At 41.5% G+C, this 7,503-nt stretch overlaps 1 long non-coding RNA gene across 2 annotated transcripts; it reads right to left on the bottom strand.

Annotated features, from left to right (window-relative positions):
- Positions 1-2,053: 2,053 nt before the first annotated feature.
- Positions 2,054-6,282, bottom strand: LOC125096442 (uncharacterized). Of its 2 annotated transcripts, XR_007126188.1 has the most exons (4): positions 6,169-6,282; positions 5,427-5,548; positions 2,268-2,440; positions 2,054-2,119 (listed from the first exon to the last, which is right to left on the bottom strand). It is a non-coding gene; the product is annotated as an uncharacterized LOC125096442 (long non-coding RNA). The 2 variants fall into 2 exon arrangements; XR_007126189.1 differs by lacking the exon at positions 5,427-5,548.
- Positions 6,283-7,503: the final 1,221 nt, after the last annotated feature.

Genomic DNA, 7,503 nt, shown 5'->3' with positions numbered 1-7,503 from the left:
TGCACAGAGAATCTGACCCAAAACTCCCACTTCACCCAACAAGTTAATTCTTTAAAGGGCTCTGGGCTCAGACACAGTTCTAAATAACATTGCTGGCTTTTCCAAGTGAATGCCTGCTTTCTTTCCCAAGGAGCCCTGTCACGTCTAGGAAGATGTAAATAGGAAAGAATGGTCTCCGTGCACTCAGACCTCCTCCAGATGCATTGAAAACGCAGTGAAGGAAACCAGGCAAACTGATTATAGGAAGGCACACAGGACACTGGGATTAAAGTTTCACCTTTGAGTTCATCCTCAACAGAGCAACAGAAAGCAAACTGCTGAGGCTTAGCATATCCAGCTTAGGAGGGGAAAGGATTTCTCTGACCTCATTGCCTGAGAAAAGCTCAATAGGTCACATTTCCGGCTTGGGTCACCAAATGCTCCTTTGGCTTTTCCTTCCTATGCACAAAATTTCAGAAGTCACTGTGTTGCTGAATTTCCTTTGGAAACAGAAAAAAAATAGTCATTATTGTTGACTGCAAGGGACGGCTCTGACCTAGAGTCAATGATTTCTTCCTGCAAGTGACAAAGCCTGTTTCCTCCAGCTGGTAATGACACTCTGGAAATGTGCTGGACATGCATTTCAGAAGCAAAGAATCCATGGCAAAAATGCAGCCGTCCTTATACCCTAATCAATTGAAAATGAATATTGTTTTAACTCCAACATGATTTTTTTTGTATTTTTAAAAAAATATTTCATGTATTTATTTATTTGAGGGAGAGAGAGAGAGAGAGCAGGGTCAGAGAGAGAGAGAGAGGAGAGGGTCAAAAGGAGAAGCAGAATCCCTGCGGAGCTGGGAGCCCCATGCGGGACTTGATCCCAGGACTCTGGGATCATGACCTGAGCTGAAAGCTGTTGCTTAACCAACTGAACAACCCAGGAGCCCAAGAATCATATTTTTAAGACAGTTTTTTGCTGTTGTGGCCAAACCCATATAACATAAAACTTTCAATTGGAACCACTTTTGGGGTGCTATTTTGTCCTTTACTTCATTAGTGTTAAAAATGTTTTGTTATTGAGGTATATTTGAGACTCAATGTTACGTTAGTTTCAGGTGTGCAACACAGTGATTTGACAACTCTATATGTTATGCTGTGCTCACCAGCAGGGTAGGATATGTCACTATTTTAACTATTTTTAAGCATGCACAATCAATGGAATTATGTACATTAAGAATCACAATTTATTTTATTTTCATGCTAGTGATTTTTTAAAAATTTAAATTCAATCAATTAACATATAATGTCTTGTTGGTTTTAGAGGTAGAGGTCAGTGAAGAATCCTATTTTATTTATTTATATTTAGAGAGTTTATTTATCCATTGGACAGAGAGAGAGAGAGAGAAAGCACACAAGCAGGGGGAGTGGCAGGCAGAGGAATAGGGAGAAGACTCCCCAAGGACCAGGGAGCCCAATGTGGGTCATGATCCCAGGACCCTGGATCATGACCTGAGCTGAAGGCAGACGTCTTAATCGACCGAGCCACTCAGGCACCCCAAAGAATCATATTTTAAAAGTAAATTCCTGAAGCACCCAGGTGGCTCAGTTGGTTAAGTGACTGACTCTTGATTTTGGCTCAGGTCATGATCTCAGGGTCCTGGGATTGAGCCCCACATTGGGCTCCACACTCAGCAAGGAGTCTGCTTGTCTCTCTCCCTCTCCTCCTCTTGTTGCACTCTCTCTCTCACTCTCTTTCTCTCTCAAGTAAATACAATCTTCAAAAAAATACATAAATTGCTAAACGTGGATATAATAAAGAGCTATCATTTTGATTCTAGAGAAGAATGGGAAAATGTGATACTTCTACAGGAATAATGTTATAAGCCTAAATAAGAAAAAAAAAAAAATCCCAAATTCCTCTTTTCCATGTAGGGAAGGTGAGTAAGGGTATTGAGGGGCTTTCTACTCATCATTCACCAGCTTCAGGAAAGTTCTCTTGACCTCTGCTGGATATACTATCTGCCTGGCCAGCAGGCCTTTCCTGGGCTTATACCATTTCATTTGCAAGACTCACCATCAGAAAGTACATCCTTCTGGTATTGTTGCAAGTTCCATAAGCACTCTGCATCAGTTTTCTCATCTATAAAATGAAGATTAACATTACTATCTACTTCATAGGATGGGGAATAAGGGTTAAAGTAAATAAGAGGATTAGTCAGGATATGATAGGTTCTGCGGCAGTAACAAATAAACCCCAATATTTCAGTGGCTTCACTGAATAAGTTTACCTCTTGCTCATGTCACAGTCTGAGGTGAGGGAGGTGGCTTTCCTCCAAGGGTGCTCAAGATCCTGGGCTGTTTCCAAATAGCAGCTCTGACATCTTGAAGGTCTTTGCTTGCTAATGAAGGGAGGATTCACACTGGCTCTCTACTGGCTTGGCCTCAAAGTGATTTGTCCTTTCTGGTTATGGCCCATTGGAAGTAAGCATGTATATAGTAGAGCCACAACAAAAAACATAGGGTGTACTCTAAAGGGCCACTGTTTAATGGATCATTTTCAAATGATTTACAAAGCCAGGAGCAAGGTTAGAAGAAAGCACAGTGGTGGTGAGGTATGTCAGGGGTACCAGCAGTTCAATCCAACCCGGGATTTTCAGCACCTAAAACTCAGGGAGGAGATGTGAGGTGGGGGCGGGGTAGGAATAAGTAAGCTAAACCCTCTCTCTTCCTGCACCTCTAATTTTTGCTCTTGCCTCCCCTGTGGCCAAACTCAACTAAAAACTGAAAGCTGATGGAGCCTAGGTGACACCATTCACTCAAGGTGAGCTTCCTGGGGCCCCAGGGCAGGGTGGAAAAGTGAGTTTGGGACAGCAAATGGGCAATATCTGGCAGAACATGCAGAAGGCTTGGCAATGTGCTGAGCATGCAGTTAGCCCCAAAAAGAGAGAAGGAAAGAAGTCAAGAGTACGTGAAGAAAATATTTAAAAGTTTCTTGTGTTTATTGAGGTTTTCATGGTTAACTTTACCTCTGACAAAGAGAAATTTGCATTTGCTAAGAAAAATTTTTCTCTTTGTAATGCAAGTTTTCCAACAAAGGCTCAATGTCCAAAACTGGACTGTTCTTTCTCCCTCTTAAAAGATGAGTTTAACAAGAAAAATGGTGTTTTGTTTGCAAAGTGAGAAACACTGATAGCTCTGCCCCAAAGTACCTTATCTGTTCAGCCAGCAATTACAACCTGAGTTAGGACTAATGGCACAGTTACACTGATAAGTTGCTGTTACTGTTTTCATTCTTTTAACTTGCCAGCGGGATCCTCTGTTCCCTTATCTTGTACTGGGGTCAACCCAACAAGCGCAGGAGAAGTTGAAACTCTGACACTTCAAAGCACAGGACTTTGTGAACAAGCTCACTAGTTGTTTGTGTTGGGCTTCACTAGATGATAGGCTGGATTCCCGGCCAGCAAAAAGCTTTGCAGAACAGTTTCTGATGTTTACTCATATGTAACTTCTCATTCTGCATGTAAGTCAAAGGATCTTTTCCAAGGATCAAATTCATTTCTGGTTCCTTTCCTACATTTGTGTATTTTGATGTCAGAAACTCATCAAAAGTTTGAATTTGAAGAAGGTTTGGAAGTCATTTCGCCCAACCTCCTTATATACCATCAACACCTTGAAGAGATCAGGGTTCTGTTTTTGCTCATCTGCGGCTCTCTGAACCAATACCCATGGCATCTTAGTGCGGCCTTCAAGCTAGGAATGGACCTTTGCCCCACTATCTCATTCACTGCTCACAGCTCTCTGAGGTAGCTACTATTCTTTGCCCCACCTCACAAATGGGGAAACCAAAGCAAGAGAAGAAACTTGCCCAAAGATATACAACTAGACTGCGCTGATGCAGGAGTTCAAACCCAGGTCTCTTTCCCCCAGACCCCAAGTTTTTCTCCATGAAGGCATCCCAGAACCTTTCAGAACAATCCATTCCCACCAGGACTCTGAAATCTCCTTACCTGTAGCACCCTGTAATTTTAGCTAATTATTTTAAATTTTTGATGGGATTAAAAGATGGGAATGAAAAATCTATTAATGATAGTTTACATTCTCTACCACTCTACTGTTTATAAAGCATGTCAGTGAACTTGTCAGCAGTCCTATGAGACAGTCAGTATCATCTTTATTTTACCTGTTAGAAAGCTAAGTTTCGGAGAGTTTGCACACGTTCACATGTGCAGCCTGATGCAGGGCCGATGTTAGGTCCTTTAACTCTTGGTCCTGGGCTCTTTGCATCATGCCATGCCATCAACTCAGTGAAACATGAAAACTCAGTAAATGTGTTGGCTCTTGAAGCAGACACCTTCTCAAAGTGCCTTTGTCTAGACCATTAGGAGAAATCACCCTTGCCCTGGTTTCCACACTACTTCCCATCTTGTTCCAGTGCACCATGACTTCCTAAACTGTTGAAATGAGGAGGTTCAGTCCTCCTAATAAGCCTGTCCCATGCCTACTCCTTAGATTTAAATCCCAAAGAGAAATTCTGTCTCCATCATCTTTTCCACTTGACCTTGGTCCAAACTAGTACTGGCCCTCGTTGGTCAATATTTTTCCCAAGACTGGATTTTAGGAACAGGAGCAGATCAGACAGAAGGCAATCTAGGGCCTTTGCCATCATGCAGGAATACAATGATGTTTCTGTTTGGTCCGCAGGATGCCAAACAGCTGCTTCCAAATATCCAGATGTTTGGCAACATGTAAAACAAAACCTTGATTCATTGGGCAAATATTTCATTGCCGTCTAATCAATCAACATGTGCTAGATGCTTTGGCATCCCAAAGATGTTATGCTTAGTAGTGATTAATTTTAATATTGCAGCCTCCAAAAAGTATCCCACAACAAAAGCTCCCTACAGTATTTTCCAGTGCACAAATCTTCTTTCCATGTTGCTTGCCAATCTGACAAAGAGAAAAAGGTCCCCCCACATTTTGCAAACTCTTTAATCAACTAAACACATCTGCATCAGAGGCCAACATTTCTTCTGTTGAGTTACCAGAGAAAAAAGAAACTCTTGGTTTTCCCCAATATGATGAAGCTCAAACCAAGACAAACAAGACACATTTTTTTTATTATTATTTTTAACAAGACACACTTTAACCTTCTTTACCCTGTCTTTGATTTGATTTGATTTTTTTATTGAGGTGGTAATTAATATATAACATTGTATTAGTTTCAGGGGTATAATGTCATGATCTGATTTGTATGTGTTACAAAATGATCACCACAGGTCTAGTTAACATCCATCACCATACATAATAACAAAATTTTTTCTTATAATGAGACTTTTAAGATTTATTCTCTTAGCAACTTTCAACTGTGTTTCACTTTATATCCTGTTCTTTACATAGACTAATCAATGAAAATTATTTCACGGCTTTTCCTGATTGTTTTTCCTTACCCAACTACTTGGAAACACATTTCCCAGATCATTAGTAACATGTACTTGAAGTAGCCTCCAATGAGTAAGATCTTCAAGCTTTCTCTCAAGAGAGATGATAGCATTTTCCTCCTTGGAAGATTCTAAACATAACCCAAGCTTCTTTACTTCCTGCTGGAGCCTTCAATCCACTGCTACTCAAATTCCCAATAGTATCCAGTTTGTATTAAGCTATCCCTACATTTGTCAGACTGTGCTAAGTGCTTTAAAGATATGCATTTAATTCCCACAAGAAGCTGTTTTCTTTTTTAAAGTTTTTATTTATTTACTTATTTTTACTAATAGCCACACCCAACATGGGGCTTGAACTCACAATCCTGATATCAAGAGTCATGTGCTCTTAGGACTGAGCCAGCCAGGCACAACTCTCCAGAAGCCTTTTTATACATGCCATTAAATTTGTACATAAGCAGCAGCTTGGAGAGGATCATCACTTCGACCAAGGTCACATGGCTATTGGGCATCAAAGCTGGGGCTCCAGAGCCTATGGGTTTAACTCCTCATTCTTCACCTGTTTTCAGAAAGATCGTCCTCACAAACAAGGTCCATCCCAGGATGGCCCTTCCTTGTCTTTAGCCTATAGTAGCCTTTAGTCTTTATGTGCTCTGTGCTAATGTCCCCACCATGAACCCTGAGATGCAACCTCACAGATTGCAGGACGTTCTGCACACCCTACTCTCCTCACACGCAGCCTTGTACTCACCCAAACTCATGTACTGCATGCTCAGTATCTTTCCATGGGACAAATTCCCACTCATCGAGCAAGGACTCCTCAAAAGGTAACCCCTCCCTGAGGTTCAGCTGCCCCCCTGATGGTTTACCCTTCTTCCACGACCATGGTTACAGATTCCTTCCTTGGTTACAGAACCTCATGCGTTTATTGTCTTAGAATGTGGAGCACATGTTTTGAAATCATTTGCTTGTCTGGCTCTCTTACTAGCCTGAGAGCTTCTTGAGAGTAGGACTGATTGCATCTCTGTGTCTCTAGGGCCTTGTATAGTAGGCTTTCAATCAGTGATTATTAAATAAATGTTGAACTAAATCTACACTAGTTACAAGGATGTGAGTGATTACTAACATTTAGTTCCTCCACATAATGCAAACTGTTCTCAATTTGTGCCTCTACAGGTTTCTTAGAATGAAGCTGAATTACTGTCCTCACAAGTCTTTGGACAGAGAGTTTCTGCTTTTACCTTCGGTGTAGACTGTGAAATTAGCCTTTAATGAGAGAGAGAGAGAGAGAGAGAGAGAGAGAGAGAGAGAGAGAAACTCTTTCTCTCTGCAATTCCAAAATCCCAGGAAAGGACCTGATGGACTTGATTCTGACACTGGAATGATGATCACCACCCATGATCACATTATTCTAACATGACTGCTCCCACGTCACTGGGAGGAAGTTGCAATTCTATTAAATGAGAGTTGGGGTGGGGTGCCAAGCTAGGAAAACAACAGATGTCCACGACAGTCTGCTAACATCGAGGGTTGAAAAACAATCTCTTACTGGGGTTAGCGAACCCTTGTTTATACAGTCATCCCTCTCAATGTTTTGGACATTTTCGTAAGGGCCTCTTAAAAGATCAAAAGGTCACCAAAACTCAGAGAAATGCCTTTCTAATAGATGCATTACAAGCCCCCATGGTTGAGATATTTAGGGGAACAACAGCGTTCTCCAGAGTTTTCAGTTACCCCATGCAGGGAGCTGTGAATGTCCTTTACTCAGAAAGCCAACGAGCTCTCTCTATTAACACCAACACTTCTGTCACCGGTGGAAGGTTTTGGGCAGTTAGGTTCTAAAGGTAAAACTCTGTCAGCACCAACATATGCAGAGCAGATGGAATCTAGAAGTCCTTTCCGTGTTGGACTCAAGCCATCACCCCGAGGCACCAGGCACTATATTTGAGAACAGGTGACTGAATGCCTCTGAGCCTCTCTTTCCTTAGCTGTAAACAGGGAATACATGCTGTGAGAACCAAGTAAAACCAAGTATGGAAAGCACTCTTATATGAATATTATTTACTTGTGCTATTTTAGGAAGAAA

This window comes from Lutra lutra, chromosome 3, assembly GCF_902655055.1.
Source record: "Lutra lutra chromosome 3, mLutLut1.2, whole genome shotgun sequence".
Lineage (NCBI taxonomy): Eukaryota > Metazoa > Chordata > Mammalia > Carnivora > Mustelidae > Lutra > Lutra lutra.
Note: the sequence above shows the minus strand (reverse complement) of the source record. Positions and strands in the feature narration are given on the sequence as shown.